Genomic DNA, 19,560 nt, shown 5'->3' with positions numbered 1-19,560 from the left:
TTTTCACTTTTCTCTTCTTTCCTTACAGGTGTTCCAGGATCGAGGCGGGCGTGGCTGGAGACCAGATGCAGAAGGAGACACCGTGAGCGTTCAGCTGCTTGGATGCAGAACAACGCGAAGCGTGAGCTACTGTCTGAGCGTGGCTTAAATAGCCCCCAAAGTAGTTCCAGCTAAGTATCCTTTCCTGGCCACGCCCAAGTGGCAAAATAGTCCCAATGAAAAAATAGTCCCTTTCAGGTCTCAGGGAGGCCTGAATCTTGCAGCATGGTCTGCATCAGGTAAGTGCACAAAACACCTTCCTTTATGAGCCTGGCGCCAACGGCGCCAGGACAGAATCCAAAGAGCCCCTATAAGGGGCCGCTGGGCTTTTCCCCGGGGGCATGATGCCTGCTCCCGGGGGTGCTGGGCCTGGCCTGGTGCTCCGGGGGTAGGCATCATGACAGCACTCCCCCCCCCAAGGCCCCTCCCAAGGTCGTTCCCTCTGGAGATTTCGGTTTGTTTGGGAAATTCCGATGGAACCTTTTTACCAGCCGAGGTGCATGTACGTGGTCGCTGGGTTCCCAAGACCTTTCCTGAGGCCCGTACCCTTTCCAATCAATTAGATAGAAAAGTTTTGATTTTGAGATCTTAAAATCCAAAATGTTCTTCACCTCGAATTCAGGCTCCCCATCTATCTGGATTGGTTCTGGTGTCTTTATTAATCTGGTTCCTGGTTGCACTGGTTTCAAAAGTGACACATGAAAAACGTGGTGAATCCGTATTTTAGCTGGTAGATCGAGCTTGACTGCCACTGGGTTAATTATAGCTTTGATCGAGTAAGGGCCCAAATACCTTGGATTAAAAGTTCGAGGTCCCTTGAGCAATAAGTGTTTGGTAGCCAACCATTCTTGATCCACTATTTGGTATGGAGGTGCCTCACTCCGATGCAGATCTGCATTCCTTTTGTATTTCCCTTTCGCTTGTTGCAAATGTGCAGTTGCATCCTTGAAGGCTTGAGTTATCGTGGAATGCAAATGGTCCACTGCGGGCATTTCAAGGCTCAGAGGTGAGTCCAGGTCTGAAGTACGAGGGTGATGTCCATATAGGGTATAAAAGGGGCTTTGTCCAGTTCCAGAGTGTAGCGAGTTATTGTATGCATATTCGGCCACCTATGAAATATCCTTCCAATTACCCTCCGATTGGTGCAACATACATCGTAGGTATTGTTCAAGGGTCTGGTTCGTTCTCTCCGTCTGACCATCGGTCTGTGGGTGGTGGCTGGTTGAGAGTCTTACGTCGATTTGTGCCAGTTGACAACACTTTCTCCAAAAATGAGAAATAAACTGGCTTCCTCGGTCGGAGACTAGTATGGACAGGAATCCATGCAAACGGATGATATTTTCGAGGAATTCCTTGGCTAGGACAGAAGCTGAAGGTAATCCTTTCAACAGAATAAAATGGGCCATCTTGGAAAATAAATCCACCACAACCAGAATAGTATTGTATCCATTACAAAGGGGCAGGTCCGTGATAAAATCTAGTGACAAGGTGTGCCAAGGGGCTGGTGGAATGTCTAAAGGCTGAAGAAGACCGGCGGGTTTTGTCTTTTGGCCTTTGTTTTGGGCGCAAACTCCACAGGACATCACGAAAGATTTAATATCCTTTCGCCAGGAAGGCCACCAGAATTGTCGTTTAATTTTTTCCTCAGTTTTGGCAATGCCAGGATGTCCTTCCATCAGGGTATCATGATGACGGGAAATAACCACTTCTTGCAATTCCTTTTCTGGCAGAAATAAGCGTCCTTGGAAGTAAGGTAGGCCATCGTTGACCGAAAAGTAAGACTCCTTTTGGATCCAATCCTGCAAGGCTGTAGAGTCCAGGAGTTGTTTTACCCGTGCTTGAATGTCTTCAAGGGTTTGTAAAGAGGTTATCCCCAGAATTCTTTGTTCGGGAATTATCGGCACAGGTTCTGAATTTGTGTCTATTTCTCCCATTCCTATTCGAGATAGCGCGTCCACTTTGCCATTCTTACAGCCGGGGCGGTAAGTGATTACAAAATCGAACTCAGCAAAGAACAAAGCCCATCGGAGCTGACGTGACGATTGAGCCTTGGCAGTTTTTAAATATTTTAAGTTTCGGTGATCAGTGATCATGGTGATGGTATGCCTGGCGCCAAGAAGATAATGCCGCCAAGCCTTAAAGGCGGACTTAATGGCTAATAATTCCTTATCGGTGATTGCATAATTTATCTCCGGCGGCGAGAACTTTCTTGACCAAAATGCTACGGGGTGCAGTTGGTTGGTTTCGGGGTCTCTCTGGGACAGGACAGCTCCCATGGCTAAGCTGGATGCGTCAGTTGCGACTGTATATGGGAGATCAGGACGCGGGCGTTTCAAAATAGGTGCGGACCTGAATTTAGCTTTCAATTCCTGAAAGGCCTGTTCGGCTTCCTCGGTCCATTCGAAGCGTTTATTTTTTCGCAAGAGTGCAGTGATGGGTTGTACCACACGTGAAAATTCCGGGATAAATCTGCGATAAAAATTAGCAAAACCAATCATACTTTGGACACCTTTCACCGAAACTAGGTGATGGCCATTTGAAGATGGCATCCAATTTTCGTGAGTCCATTCGGACCCCTTTAGGTGTCAGGATGAATCCAAGAAACTCAACCTCGGTGGTAAGGAAAACGCACTTTTCCAGCTTTGCAAACAGTTTGTGCTGGTGCAATTTCTCAAGGACGGCCCTGACATGCTTTCTGTGATCAGATTCCGAAGAGGAGTACACAAGAATGTCATCGATATATACGACAACACAAACATCGATGAGTTCCCGAAGGACATCGTTCATGAAGAATTGGAAGGCAGCAGGCGCGTTGCACAACCCGAAAGGCATCACCTGGTATTCGAATAATCCATATTTTGTACGCGAAGGCCGTTTTCCATTCGTCGCCTTCTTTTACTCGCACCAGATGATAAGCCCCCCGGAGATCTAACTTGGTGTATACGCAAGCGTCCTTAACCTGGTCAAGGAGTTCGGGGATCAGAGGCAGAGGGTAACGGTTTTTAACAGTTATCTGGTTCAATGCGCGGTAGTCGATACAAGTTCTAAGGTCGCCTTCTTTTTTGGGCACGAAGAACAAAGCCGAGGATGCCAGAGACTTTGACAGGCGAATGAAACCATTGGCTAGGTATTGATCTAAATATTGTCTCAAATGCAGATTCTCAGGTTCAGTAAGGGCATAAATCCTGCTACAAGGGGGTTGTGCACCCGGCACCAGATCGATTTGGCAATCGTACGATCTGTGGGGAGGCAACGTGTTGGCCTGTTCCTTTTGGAAGACGTCCTGAAAGTCTTGGTATTCCAGAGGTAGTTGCATGGAGACAGAGGTTACAGACGCTAGACTAATCTTCAGATTTTCTGGGTAGCAGGTTTGTGCACAATCCGGGAAGGTTATTCTCTTTGCTCGCCAATCAATTCGAGGATTATGTGTCTCTAAATCAAGGGATTCCGAGAATAACCTGAAACTGTGGAGCCTTGATTACATCAAACACAACTGCCTCCCGATGGCCTTCCGGACCTATAACTGTCACCTCAGCAGTGCAATGTGTTACCGGTCCAGAGGCAATTTCGGTTCCATCGACTGTGGTGATGACATCTTTGTTGGTTTTAGGACGCAGAGGGAGGTTAATCCTAGAGACCAATTCACGATCCACATAATTTCCTATAGCCCCACTATCGATGTATGCCTTTATTGCATGCAACCGCTTAGGCTGTTCCGGATCTACGAGGACCATTGGCACAATGAAATGCGAGGTCTGAGAGTTAGTTTTGAAGCTCGGCAAGCGGACCCCTACGCTTGTCGGGCATGGTCGTTTCCCGAAACAGAGTCTTCATGGTTTTTATCAGCGACTCCTACCACCTTCTTGGGCGGTTTTGCCAGGCAATCTCGTAGAAAGTGTCCAGAGGACCCACAATAAAGACATAATTGCATCTGCCGTCTTCTTTCACGTTCTTTTTGAGTTAAAGGTCCTTTAACCAATCCAATTTGCATAGGCTCAGAGACATCAGCACCCTTGTGGTTAGCGTGGGTCTTGACCAACACCCGGGTCTCAAACTTGGACCGACCTGCTTTTCTGTTTTGAAGTCTGTGATCCAATTGGACCACTAAGTCTATATTCTGTGCATTCTTGGGGCGGATTTACAACTTGGGCCAGGACATCTTTAAGTTCTCCGCGTAGACCTCGATAAAATAACATGATTCTTTTATCCTTTGGCCACCCATTTTCCACAATTAGTCTATTAAAGGTTGCAATGTAGGATAGGAGGTCCTGATTGCCCTGTCGCAGGGATAGGAGTTTGTCATCCAGAGCCTGCCCCTGAGAGTGTCGAGCAAATAACCTTTCCATGCTTGCTTGAAATCCTTGAAAATCACAGAGAATCGGGTCATCTTGAGTAACCAATCGGCAGCACAGCCGCTGAGATATGACAATACAAAGGCTACCTTGGTCTGGTCATTAGGGAAGGCCCCAGGTCTGCATAGGAAGTGCAAACGACACCGATTCATGAATACGGTGAATCGTTTGGGGTCCCCAGCAAAGTGTTCGGGTGGGGCCAGCTGCATGTCTCCAGGTAGATTAACCTGCACAGGGTTACTGGGAACCACAGGAGCGGGGTTCTCCCCGGAACCGGGTAGAGGAGTGGGTCCAGCTTGACCTTGCAAAAACTGTCTAGCCAGGTCATCAGTTCTTTCCTTTGATACAATCACTTCCCTCCTGAGAGCATTAGTCTCTTGACGAGCGGCGTGTACTTCGGCCCGTAATTCCCCCAGTAGTTGGGCCAACTGATCACTCTCAGACGTTTCCATAGCGCCTGGGTGGGAATTTGTAGGAAGGCTTTGCGTTCTGTAACGCTCACCTGACTCCCACGGAGGCGCTGATCTAGCCTGGGTTGCTGTGGCCTCTTCTAGCGTGATGCGCAGAACTCGGAACACCGACTGAACTGGACCCTCAAATCTTGCTTGTCTGGCCCGTAGGAATACCCTTCTTATAGTTTGAAAGGATGAACTCTCCATCCTGCTTCTGGTGCAGGGGCGCGTGTTTGTCCAGTTACTTCACTGGTTTTTAGAATGGGGCTGGCAAAATCCACTTGACTTTTCCGAGCGGAACGCCGTAAGTATGAAGATTACAAAAGTTCAATTGTTGAGCCTCCTTTTCTGTTGCCTTCCTAACCTGTGATCTGTCCTTTATTTCAGGTGCAGAATGAAGGCGATGCGTTGAGGGATTGAATTGCTGATGGTAAACTCAGGCGAGTTAGCGATGGGGGCGATCCCTCTTAATGTCTTCATATTCCTCCAGTAATGTCTTTTGTCCTTTCCCCATAGGGGCCGGGGTGCGGTACCTGCCAACAAAGCGGCGCCGACCCGAAATGAGGAATGGTCCACCAACAGAAGACCGGTAAGTGTTATCGCGGAAAATTAGGCTTTCCTCATATGTTCCTTCTGCTCACCTTTTGTCTCTTCTTCTCTCCCCTAGGCGCAGAGATGTGGCGACCGGTGCAGACAGTCGCGGTGGAGCCAGAAGAACTCCCGAGGACAGGTGAGTGAAGCACGGCGCTGCAGCGAGCAACACTGTGCTTTTAAATTAAAGTCTTTTCTCAGGAACGCTGGCGTGAAGGTTCCGGATGCAGGTAAGAAGTTTGATAAAATTCTTGGTTTTCACTTTTCTCTTCTCTTCTTTCCTTACAGGTGTTCCAGGATCGAGGCGGGCGTGGCTGGAGACCAGATGCAGGAGCAGACACGGTGAGCGTTCAGCTGCTTGGATGCAGAACAACGCGAAGCGTGAGCTACTGTCTGGGCGTGGCTTAAATAGCCCCCAAAGTAGTTCCAGGTAAGTATCCTTCCCTGGCCACACCCAAGTGGCAAAATAGTCCCAATGAAAAAATAGTCCCTTTCAGGTCTCAGGGAGGCCTGAATCTTGCAGCATGGTCTGCATCAGGTAATTGCACAAAACACCTTCCTTTATGAGCCTGGCGCCTATGGCGCCAGGACTGATGTCCAACATGAGCCTGGCGCCAACGGTGCCAGGACAGAGTCCAAAGAGCCCCTATAAGGGGCCGCTGGGCTTTTCCCCGGGGGCATGATGCCTGCTCCCGGGGGTGCTGGGCCTGGCCTGGTGCTCCGGGGGTAGGCATCATGACAATCTTCTGCCTGTAATGACTCAAACTCCCTGAAGGCGCCTCCCCCGTATAAGTCTCCCCAGGTGTAAACTCCTGTCCTTTCCCAGAGCCTGATTTGTTTCAGGTCAGTGTCAGTATTGCATAAGTCTGAGATCATTGGTATCTCTGGGGAGTATGGGTGCTCAGGCCTGTGCCTCTATAGTAGGTACTTCCTGTGGTACTAATACCTTGGGTGCCCCTGACATGTGTGGGATCAGTTAACACACGTAGCAGCTGCCATTTGCTGTTTGTCTCCTTACCACACTCATGTCTGTGTACCAGCTATTTAGCATTTCAGGGTGTTGTACGTCTTCAGTGGCATCCAGGCCCAGGCCATGGTATGTGTCATACCTCGCCCTTTGTGCTTGCTTTTTCCTTCTTTGACGTAGTTCTATGGATTTGCTAACAGCACTTCCACTACTAATATCATCATAAATGCTTATGTTATGCAAAACATGTTAAAAATGAATGTAAAAAGATGTTCTAATATTATGCTAATTCTCTTGCTAATATATGCAGGTGTACTTGTTGATTTGTTACAGCTGTTATTATGCTTATTACTATTATTATCAGACCCTCCAGTTTACAGCAATTTTTGCAATCCTGCGAAAAACGGCTGTTTTTTTAAAAAAGCACAAGAACAGCAGTTTTTGCAAAACACACACGAAAACTGCAGTTTTTGCAAAAATGACCATTTAGAAAAAAAAAAAAAAGACACACGGGGCAAGGTTCCTCAAAATACTATTTGACGCAAGAAATGGAATGCACAAGCACATCTCATCACTTGGACCAAAAGAAGAGCGGCCCAATCCACTAGGGCACTATGAGAACACCTGTCAGGATTACACAAGGGAAGAATATCGACACTCTCCCCCGAATCACAGAAACCAAATGGATTTGACTATCCCACCATGGTTGGCACGAGCGCCTGATCGTCAAGACCACAGGTAGCCACGTGATAGAGGGATGAAGAGGGATTAGGGAGAGGTTGTAGATGGGATGGGGGAAGTTAGGGAAACCCGAAAGAGGAGTAGGGAAAACTTGTTGGGATAGGTAAGGGAAAGCACCGGGAAAAAATACACACACATAACAATAATCTTACACACTTCTGTGATCCTAACCCTTCCTGAGCCTTTATCTCCTGTACTCTAAACTCTTACCATAACATGTACCTACTTCCCTATAGCCTGTGCAAACCTTGGTAAATGCAAACATATAACGTGAAACATGATGACTATGAAAAAACACTTGGCAAGCAGAATGAGACCTACTGGGAGGTTTTCCCGTAATGATTATACGAACACATGGCCCGAGGGGCAGGCAAAAGCAAACATGACAAGCCCTGAAAGCAGTTTCCCAATATTAACATGAGCATGCGTGCATGGTTCTCATCAGTACTGACACGAGTTATTGAGGCACATGCGTCCGAGCTGTAACTCATAACCCCTCTCCCCCTTCAAACAGAGCAACCCATTGTAGTCTGTGCTCCTTCCTTCCCCGGAGCGTAATGGTTTTCATTCACAACACCGTATTTGCAAACAAAGAAATAGCACGTTCCTCCAAGGAGCGTATTAAGTTCCCAATCAATAAATTATACTTTCATGATGCGTGTTGACAGGAAAAAGAAACAATCAAATCCCTCGGTTCTGAGGCGTAGTCGTGAAACAGATTCAGGCTGCCGGTACACCGACTGCAACACAGACAGCACAAAATCAAACGAGCACCCAGTACTTTGCCTTTTGTCCGGGAGCCCACATGGGACTACCCGGACTAGAAGACCTTCAGCATTAGGAGCGGGCACCCTGCTGTTCACCGCAGCACGGGCCGGAGTGCTTCCGTGCCTTCCCAGTCCTTCGGCGTGCCGCTCCCAGAGATCGTCTGCATCCTCGCCGTCACCGCCCATGCATATAAAATAATCTACACCTGGCATGGGCGGTTGACGGCTAATAAGCCATCCATAATTAGTTTCAGCTGCATATACGTGTGAACACGCACAACTACAGAAAGGTCCCAAGTGCTGCTGGGAAATGCAGTTCCAAGGCTGATTCAGTTTACACAGCCTTTCCTTTGCCCACAGTTTTATCTCCCACGCTGCACAACCCCTTGTCCGCACCAGCCCCTAATCCTGACAGTACCTCCTCTCCCAGGGCCCTTCCCAGTACCTGGTTTCTCAGGGTGTTGCAAATGGAATTGTCTCACCAGTTTAGGAGCATGTACGGCCCCTGTCGGTTCCCATGAACTGTCCTCAGCACCATAATCAGACCATTGAAGGAGATACCAAAACTTGTGTCACCTTCTCTTGGAATCCATGATCCTTCTTTTTTTTCTTTTTTTTTCACTTCTACACAAAATGTTTATTTGTAAAGGCTGGTCCATGTAGAAGAAAAAATATGCTTTATTCTACATTTCTGATGTCACAGATTTTTGGATCGTTGTAGAATGCTGGGTCTTTGTATGTAACTGGCATGAATCCCATTATTTGCGCCCTTCTGATGGCTTTTGAAATCTGCTTTTGTTTCTTTGCACCCAATCCTCTAACAGTGTTCATTTCTAATAAGCAGTGCATACTGTAGTCGTGATAGGAATGCTGCACTTGTCTTACTGAGCAAAGCACATTATTAAAACCCAAACGATATAAATTATTTTCTGAAGGTGATCAATCCAAGAAGGACAGTTGTGTACACTTGTATTGCACTCTTTCGAAATACTGTTATATACCTGCCATAAATGCGGCCAGTGTATGGAGAAACAAACTGGGACGGTAGTTGGGTATTTTTATAGTCGATGTCTACTTTGCATAGTGTGCATCGCTTAGGAATCTCTTTATAAGGGTTTTCCATGCTTACAGGCATATCTTGGTGTGTAACGTGTGCCTCGTGCATACTATAATCCCTTTTCCACACCACTGCAGCAGAAGGTGCTGCTGAGAACCTGCTTACAGTTACACACACCCCAACTGTGCAACTCTGTGCGGCCGCCGTTAGCACCTGCATTCTGCTGTGCCTTCAGAAGGATGGAACATACATACAAGAATAACGGTAAAACCTCTCTAAAGATCGTATTAGTTCCGCCCAGCCCGTTACTACGTCAGACAGACCAAGGATGCGGTGCCATTTTCTTAGTGGCAGCCATGATCCTTCTTACTTCGTATTCCCTCTTTCAGAATAGCTGATGGTCGTTGCGTGGTCATTCCCGGAGCTGCGGGTTTAAGCAAAGACACATGGAACACTGAATTGATATTTAAAGTCTTGGGCAACCGCAATTTCATAGCCATAGATGGCACGCACTATATTATCTCATACAGCCCAATGAATCGGGGTGCAAACTTACGAGTACCCACCAGAGACAGATTCCACGTGGATAGCCATGCCCTATATCTAACCTTGTATTTTGGGGCCTCTTGCCATCTTTTGTCAGCCCGTGCTTTATACGCACTTTTAGCTTGCTCTAAATTTGATCGTGCCTTCTGTCTTATTTCGAGAAGCAGCTGCTTGCGCTCTTGAAGAACAGGAACCTGTTCCACCTCAGGCAATTTTTCAGGTATCATGTTCTGGCCATGACCATGCAAACATTCATTGGATGCCATCCCTAAGGATGCATGTTCAGTGTTATTGTATGTAAATTCAGCCGGCCATAAGGCTTTCACCCAGGATTCTATATTATCTCCCAAATAGCATTGCAAATATTTCTCGAGAGTCTGGTTAACTCTCTCCATCTGACCATCAGTTTGTGGTTGATAACTAGTGGACAGAGCACAGCTGATTCCCAACATCTGGGAAAAGGCACACCAGAACCTTGAGGTGAATTGGGGTCCTCTATCCAAAACAACGCTTCTGGCAGACCATGCAATCTAACAATGTGCTGTAAAAACAATTCTGCAAACTGGCCTGCACCAGGAATTCCTACACATGGAATAAAATGAGCTTGCTTAGACAAGTAATCCACCACAGTCCAAATCGTATCATGCTGATTGTCTGGGGGAAGATCCGTAATGAAGTCCATGGAAATGTGTGTCCATGACCTCTGCGGTGTCGGTAAAGGCTGTAACAACCCATCTTTTTAGTATGGTCCGCTTTGTTGCTCACACAATTTTCACTTCCTAGAATATAGGCAACAGTATCCTTCCTCAAATAAGCCCTCTAAAAGTACTTCTCCAACATACTTTTGGGTTTTCCTCTTACCGTAATTGATGGCTTAAGGAGATTTATGACACCAGTACAAGGCTTTGTCTTACAACTCCTTAGTAGGCAAAAATAACTACCCTACATGATAAGGCAACCCTTCCTGTACTTTTCTTAACGCTTGATTAGTCACCCATTGGTGCAAATCATTTTGACTCAGCCCTTTGCGTACTTGTCCCAGTAAATCCTGAGTAACTGCTCCAATTACTTTCTCTGGGGATTAATAGCCTTCAATTCTGTCACCACATTCTCTAGGTTCTGCTGCCTCATCAAAGTATATGTCTTTTCGTTCTTTCTTCCTGGCCGAACGGTTTCCAGAAAATCGAATTCATTGAAATATTGAGACCAACGTAGTTGCCTAGAACTAAGGGTCTGCACTGTCTTAAAGTACCGGAGAATTTTGTGGTCAGTCACCATCATCACCTGATGCTTAGCCCCCAACAAGTAATGTCTCCACTCCAGAAAGGCGTCACAAATGGCCAACAACTCCTTATCAATAATGGAGTAATTCTGTTCACAGCTAGTAAGCTTACAAGAGTAAAAAGCCACTGGATGCCGTATCCCATCTTCATCTTTCTGCGATAGTATTGCCCCTACCACTGTATACTTGCACCCGTTTCCACATGAAAAGGCTTTTCCGAATCTGGATGTCTCAACACTGGTGCCTTAGTAAAGGCTCCTTTTAATTTTTTAAAAGCCCTTTCCGCCTCTTCACTCCAACTGAAACGAGCTGCCTTCCTTAATAACTGGGTGATGGGGGTCACAATTTTAGAGAAATTACCAATGAACCTCTGATAGAAGTTAGCAAACCTGAAAAGGGACTGTACGTCCTTTACACAATGAGGGGAGGGCCAATCAGTAACTGGTAGCACCTTCCTTTTGTCCATCACAATGCCTTCCGGAGTTAGGATGAAACCCAGAAATTCCACCTGAGTAGTGTAAAATGCGCACTACTCTAATTTCACAAAAAGCTGGTATTCTTGCAGGCATTGCAGCACCACCTTTACATGTGCTACATGTTGGTGCCTTAAGGGAGAATAAATCAAAATGTCATCTATTTACACAATGACGAAGACATCAATGAACCCCCTCAGTACCTCTTGCATGAAAAACTGAAAGGCCGCCGGGGCATTGCACAATCCAAAGGGCATGACCAAATACTTAAAAAGGCCAAACTGTCATGATCTCTGCTTCCAAAAGATCAGGACTTGCCCGACTCCCTTGGAAGCAGACCCATAACCCCGGTTCCGAGTGCCAGCCAGTCCCAATTGGGACCTTTTGGACCATGTCCTGGTGCTCATAAAGATGCCCAGTCCCAGCGCTGGAAGCGCCGGGCTCATAATGCTTGGGTGGACTTACCTGCAGCAGACCATGCTGCTTACTTACCTGCCAGTTGAACCCCTGATCCTCTTCTGTTTGGGACTACTTTTCCTGTTGGGTGGGGCAGGAGCCACTCCCTAGGTTCAGAACACTGGAACTCTTCTGGAAAGCAGGAACTCTTTTCTTACCTAGGCGTGGCTGTGGAAGGAGACACCTAAGCACTACAGGAGGCTATTTAAACCACACCTGATGGATGAATCTTGCTTTGCGTTATTCTGCATTCTCTGCAGCAGAACGCTCATCGTGTCTTCTGCTTCTGATCCTGGGCCTAAGGGAACAAAGGCTTACCATCCTGGAATCCAGTCTTCAGCAGCACCTGTAAAGACAAAGAAAGAACAGGTTAGCACTACGGTCTTCAGTGGCAGCGCATCTCTTACCTGGTCCATCGGCTGTCACCAACGCCTCGCGCTGCATTCCGGCATCTGAAAGACAAAAGCTTACCAGCTCTTCGCACACTCCGGAGGCCTTCGGCGCTGCATCCCGCATCTGAAAGACAAAAGAAGGTGCGTTCAAAGACATTGGACAACTTTATTACTCACGTGCCATTACTCCTTCCCACGCCAAATCCAGTGGGTATTCCAGCACCCTTCAGTTTCTCTAAAGCTCCGAACTTGTACCTGCAAGACAAAAGGGACAGTTAGTGCGCATCGTGAAGCAGGATACAAGCGCTTACTTACGTGCTTCCAGGCGCTTCTATTCCTCACGCGGGTTCGATCCTCAACTCTCAACAGCCCGCCATCCGCCATCGCCGGAACCCTGCAAAACAAGAGATATCATTACAAAAGACTTTTAAGACATTTGAAGTGCCCAGAACTTACCGTTCGTGCAGTTAACGACGGACAGCAGTCCTCTGAGGTCAAGAGGCCTGCACCCTTATCCAGTGAAGAAACTGGTTACGGCACCCTGCCCCGAGGCAGATGGAGAGCTCGGCGTTCACTTACCTAAGATGAGGGCGTTAACCTTTGGGGTTCTACAGGAGAAGAGAAAGGGAAGAGGAGAGAGGCATCCAATAACCCCAGTACATTAATCCCATATTTTCTATCTGCAGACATCTTACTCTTCGAGTCAGACATACAGTGCACAGTGGTCCAGCCCAAAGAGCCAACCGTGTGTTACACATCACCTTTGAAGATACGGCATTCACCCAGTCAAGACCGGCGCCTCTGCGGGAATCAGGTGAGCGTTACAGAACGCAAAGCCTACCGCAAAACTCCCACCCAGGCGCTATGGAAACCTCGGATACCGACCAGCTAGCCCAGTTACTGGGGGAACTAAGAGCAGAAGTGCATGCAGCCCGTCAGGAAACAAATGCTCTAAGAAGGGAACTGATTATTTCCAAGGAGCGAACAGACGATCTCGCTAGACAACTGCTACAGTCACAAGCCGGACAAACTCCGTTACCCGCATCAGAGGCAAATCTTCCTTCAACATCCTCTACGAACCCAGTGCAGATCAACCTACCTGGGAATGTACCTCTGGCTCCGCCCGAACGATTTTCTGGTGACCCAAAGAGGTTTGCAGTATTTATTAACCAGTGCCGGTTGCACTTCTTATGCCGGCCAGCAGCCTTTCCAACTGATCAAGCTAAGGTAGCTTTCGTGCTTTCGTACCTTAGTGGCAATGCGGCAGACTGGTCGATCCCTCTAGTTAATCAAGATGATCCGGTTCTCCATGATTTTCAAGCTTTTCAGCTCAGTATGGAAAAACTGTTTGCAAGACATTCACAGGGGCAGGCCTTGGACAATGAGCTCCTTTCATTGCGACAGGGTAATCAAGACCTTTTGGCTTATATTGAGTCTTTCAACAGACTGATAGTGGAAACTCGATGGCCTGAGGACAAAAGGATTACGCTGTTTTATAGAGGTCTACGTGGAGAGCTCAAAGATGTGTTAGCCCAAGTAGTGAATCCCCCGCAAGACTGTTCGGACTACATTGACTTAGTCGTTCAAATTGACCACAGACTGCAGAACAGGAAGGCCGATCGTTCCAAGTTTGATGCTCGAGTATTTTCCAAACCACCAACTCCTACCAAAGGAGTAGACTCCGGGGAACCCATGCAAATAGGGGGCCTGAAAGGACCACTAACACAAAAGGAGCGGGAAAGGAGAAAACAGCTGCAATTATGCCTCTATTGCGGAAACTCGGGGCAGTTTCTTCGAGACTGTCCGGTGAAACCAGCCAAGAAGGCAGTAGGAGCTGCTGTTACCAGGGTCACAAACTCTGAGCAGGGAAACGACCTCGCCCGACAAGAATAGAGGTCCTCTTGCCGAGCGTTAAAACCAGTTCCGTGACCTCGCATTTCGTGATACCTATGGTCCTCATTAGCCCTGAACATCCGGATCGATTACATGCGATTGAAGCTTACGTCGACAGCGGTGCCATCGGCAATTATGTGGATCATGAAATGGTTTTGAGGATGAATCTGACTCTTTGTCCAAAGGCTGTAAAGGACGTCATTACTACGGTGGATGGTACGGAGATAGCCTCCGGACCAGTAACGCATACCACCCAAGAAGTGACGCTAGTAAGTCAAGATGGACACCATGAGAAGATCGTGTTCGATGTGATCAAGGCCCCTCAGTTCCAGATTATTCTAGGAATTCCTTGGTTAGAGAAGCACAATCCTCAGATCGATTGGCGAGCAATAACGGTTCAGTTTCCAGAAGTGTCTCTACTTGTCACCCTCGACCTGGTGTTGCACTGGCAGCAATTTCCTCGGAGGCTCCCCAGTTACCTCCTGAATACCTAGAATTCCAAGATGTTTTCCGGAAGGATCAGGCTAACTCTCTACCTCCTCATAGGTCTTATGACTGCCAGATAGACCTGATACCTGGATCTACTCCTCCTTGTAGTAGAATTTATGCCCTCACCGAGCCTGAGAATCTTCACCTCCGACAATACCTGGATCAATACCTAGCGAATGGGTTTATTCGTCCTTCCAAGTCCCCTGCTTCCTCAGCTTTGTTCTTCGTTCCAAAAAAAGAAGGGGACCTTAGAACTTGTATAGATTATCGCGCACTGAACCAGATCACCGTTAAGGATAGATATCCGTTACCTTTGATCCCTGAACTCCTGGACCAAGTCAGAAAAGCATGCATATATACAAAGCTGGATCTTAGAGGAGCCTACCACTTGGTACGAGTAAAAGAGGGCGATGAATGGAAGACGGCCTTCCGCACCAAGTATGGGCTATTTGAATATCAGGTCATGCCCTTCGGACTTTGCAATGCCCCGGCCGCCTTTCAATATTTTATGAACGATGTCCTCAGAGAGCTCATAGATGTGTGTGTTGTTGTTTACATTGACGACATCCTCGTTTATTCTTCATCGGAAACTGAACATCGGAAACACGTGAAAATGGTCCTCAAGAGATTGCGTCAACACAAACTTTTCGCTAAGTTGAAAAATGTGTTTTCAACGTGACTGAAGTTGAATTCTTGAGATTCATATTATCACCTAGCGGAGTGCGTATGGATTCAAAGAAGGTCGATGCAATTCTCAAATGGCCATCGCCATCCTCCGTAAAAGGTGTTCAAAGCATGTTAGGCTTCGCTAACTTTTACCGCAGGTTTATCCCCGAATTCTCTCGAATAGTCCAGCCCATCACCGCCTTGTTAAAGAAAAACAAACGTTTTGAATGGTCTACCGAGGCGGAACAAGCTTTCCAGAATTTGAAGACTAGATTTATCTCTGCACCGATCTTAAAACATCCTTGCCCAGAACTCCCCTACATCGTTGAAACTGATGCTTCGAGCCTTGCCATGGGGGCAGTTCTATCACAAAAGGCCCCAGTAACCAATCAGTTGCATTCCGTGGCATTTTGGTCCCGCAAATTCTCGCCTCCTGAAATCAATTACACTATTACTGATAAGGAACTTCTAGCTATCAAGTCCGCCTTTAAGGCTTGGCGGCATTATCTTCTGGGGGCCCGACACACCGTTACTGTGATTACAGATCACCGAAACCTGCAATATTTGAAAACCGGAAAAGCTCAATCCTCTAGGCAACTCCGTTGGGCACTATTCTTTGCCGAGTTTGACTTCATAATTACCTATCGACCTGGTACAAAAAACGGTAAAGCTAATGCCCTTTCTCGGATGGGAGTGGAAGAACATTTGATCAATCCTAAACCTGTACCTATCATTCCCGAACAAAGAATTCTAGGTGTAATCGCCACACAATCCATAGAGGAAGTTAAGGATAAAGCCAGGCTACTGGTAACTCCAGCAGACATACAGAATTGGCATCTGCAGGGAAAGGACTTTACGGTGAAGGACAACCTATTATATTTCCAAGAACGGTTATACCTGCCCAGCACAGATTTACAGAAAAAGGTAATCTCTTGTTATCACGATTCTTTAATGGAAGGACATCCCGGTATGACCAAGACCTCGGAAAAGATCAAGCGCTACTTCTGGTGGCCGTCTTGGAAAAAAGATATCAGAGACTTTATAATGTCCTGTGGAGTATGCGCCCAAAACAAGAGTCAAAAGGAAAAACCAGCCGGCCTCTTACGCCCTATTGACATCCCGTCTCGCCCTTGGCATACGCTTTCTATGGACTTCATCACCGATCTACCTCCATGCTCTGGATACAATACGATCCTAGTAATCGTGGACCTATTCTCCAAGATGTCGCATTTCATTCCACTCAAAGGCTTACCAACAGCAGCAACTCTGGCCCAAGAATTTCTCGAAAACATCGTCCGACTGCACGGTTTTCCTTCAGTTCTAATTTCGGATTAAGGTAGTCAATTTATTTCTCATTTTTGGCGAAGTTGCTGTCGGTCGGCTCAAATTGATGTGAGACTTTCGACCAGCCACCACCCTCAAACCGACGGACAAACCGAGAGGACCAATCAAACTCTGGAACAGTATTTGCGTTGCATGCTACAACAAACTGAAAAAACTTGGAAAGATATCCTTTGGATAGCCGAATATGCCTACAATAACTCTGTCCACTCGGGAACTGGGAAGACCCCGTTTTTTCTTTTATACGGTAGTCACCCTCGAACCTCAGATTTGGAACCACTCCAAGATCTTGGAACACCAGCAGTAGACCACCTGCATTCTACAATCACCCAAGCCTTTAAGGAAGCCGTTTCTCACCTTCAAAGGGCTAAAGAACAATACAAGAAAGGAGCAGACCAACATCGGAAGGAAGCCCCCCAATATCAAGTAGGAGATCAAGTCTGGTTATCCACCAAATATCTACCTCTAAAAGGACCACGCACATTCAACCCAAGATACCTTGGTCCCTATTCCATCACTACCATAGTAAATCCAGTAGCGGTCAAGTTGGACTTGCCCCCTCACATGAAGATACATCCGGTCTTCCACGTCTCTCTATTAAAACCCGTGCAACCTCAAACCCGACTAACTACATCTCCAAAACCTATTCTAGTTGATGGAGAACTCGAGTTTGAAGTCAAAAGCATCCTGGATTCCAAGATCTCCAAATCTAAACTATTTTACCTGATTGACTGGAAAGGCTACGGTCCCCAAGAAAGATCCTGGGAACCTGCAGAATATGTCCACGCGCCTCGTCTAATCAAAAGATTTCATCGAACATTTCCTAACAAGCCCAAACCCCCGGAGAAGCCCGGTTTGGGAGGGGCCTTGAGGGAGGGTGCTGTCATGATCTCTGCTTCCAAAAGATCAGGACTTGCCCGACTCCCTTGGAAGCAGACCCATAACCCCGGTTCCGAGTGCCAGCCAGTCCCAATTGGGACCTTTTGGACCCTGTCCTGGCGCCAGTGGCACCAGGCTCATAAAGATGCCCAGTCCCAGCGCTGGAAGCGCCGGGCTCATAATGCTTGGGTGGACTTACCTGCAGCAGACCATGCTGCTTACTTACCTGCCAGTTGAACCCCTGATCCTCTTCTGTTTGGGACTACTTTTCCTGTTGGGTGGGGCAGGATCCACTCCCTAGGTTCAGAACACTGGAACTCTTCTGGAAAGCAGGAACTCTTTTCTTACCTAGGCGTGGCTGTGCAAGGAGACACCTAAGCACTACAGGAGGCTATTTAAACCACACCCGATAGATGAATCTTGCTTTGCGTTATTCTGCATTCTCTGCAGCAGAACGCTCATCGTGTCTTCTGCTTCTGATCCTGGGCCTAAGGGAACAAAGGCTTACCATCCTGGAATCCAGTCTTCAGCAGCACCTGTAAAGACAAAGAAAGAACAGGTTAGCACTACGGTCTTCAGTGGCAGCGCATCTCTTACCTGGTCCATCGGCTGTCACCAACGCCTCGCGCTGCATTCCGGCATCTGAAAGACAAAAGCTTACCAGCTCTTCGCACGCTCCGGAGGCCTTCGGCGCTGCATCCCGCATCTGAAAGACAAAAGAAGGTGCGTTTAAAGACATTGGGCAACTTTATTACTCACGTGCCATTACTCCTTCCCACGCCGAATCCAGTGGGTATTCCAGCACCCTTCAGCTTCTCTAAAGCTCCGAACTTGTACCTGCAAGATAAAAGGGACAGTTAGTGCGCATCGTGAAGCAGGCTACAAGCGCTTACTTACGTGCTTCCAGGCGCTTCTATTCCTCACGCGGGTTCGATCCTCAACTCTCATCAGCCCTCCATCCGCCATCGCCGGAACCCTGCAAAACAAGAGATATCATTACAAAAGACTTTTAAGACATTTGAAGTGCCCAGAACTTACCGTTCGTGCAGTTAACGACGGACAGCAGTCCTCTGAGGTCAAGAGGCCTGCACCCTTATCCAGTGAAGAAACTGGTTACGGCACCCTGCCCCGAGGCAGATGGAGAGCTCGGCGTTCACTTACCTAAGGTGAGGGCGTTAACCTTTGGGGTTCTACAGGAGAAGAGAAAGGGAAGAGGAGAGAGGCACCCAATAACCACAGTTCATTAATCCCATATTTTCTATCTGCAGACATCTTACTCTTCGAGTCAGACATACAGTGCACTGAGGTCCAGCCCAAAGAGCCAACCGTGTGTTACACATCACCTTTGAAGATACGGCATTCACCCAGTCAAGACCGGCGCCTCTGCGGGAATCAGGTGAGCGTTACACAAACTTGGTCCTAAATGCGGTCTTCCACTCATCTTCCTCTATCACTCTTAATTGGTAAGCACCCTTTAAATCCAATTTTGTATATACCACTGCGGATCTCACCTGATCCAGTAGTACAGAAATCAAAGGTAACAGAAATCTATTCTTAATGGTAACTTTGTTTAATGTGCGGTAGTCTATGCACGTTCTCAGCGTCCCTTCCTTCTTCGGTACAAGCAATAATGGCGAGGAGATAGGTGAGGTTGAGTGCCTAATGAACCCTTTCTCCAACATTTCATCCAGATATTCTTTCAAGTGTCGGTTATCTGTTTTAGAGGGCATACATCTGACTGCAAGGCAACTTAGCCCCTGGTTCTAGTTCAATTACGCAATCATAGGATCGATGAGATGGCAATCTCTCCACCCCACCCTTGTCAAAAACCTTTGCAAACTTCATATACTGATGGAGAATTCCTTTTTTCACTGTCCCCACAACCTGTGGTACCTGGACCCTGTCTTCCGAAAAGGTAGCAGGTTCCGTATCCTGATGCATACGCGCCTGACACCCCTGGCCCTCGAAACATACCTCATGCTTCTCCCAATCAATCCTTGGATTATGTTGTACCAACCAGGGCATTCCCAGAATGAGGCCGCACTGAGGGGCCGCTATTAGATCAGACGTAATCTCCTCATGACCTGATGTACATACCATTCGTAAAGGTTGAGTTTGTTGCTAAATGGGTGCGGAAGTTAAAGGAGACCGATCCACTGACTGCACACCCTCTATCC

Source organism: Ambystoma mexicanum, chromosome 5q, assembly GCF_040938575.1.
Source record: "Ambystoma mexicanum isolate Mex_15411 chromosome 5q, UKY_AmexF1_1, whole genome shotgun sequence".
NCBI lineage: Eukaryota > Metazoa > Chordata > Amphibia > Caudata > Ambystomatidae > Ambystoma > Ambystoma mexicanum.
The sequence above is the reverse complement of the archived record's forward strand: the minus strand, read 5'-3'. Positions refer to the sequence as shown.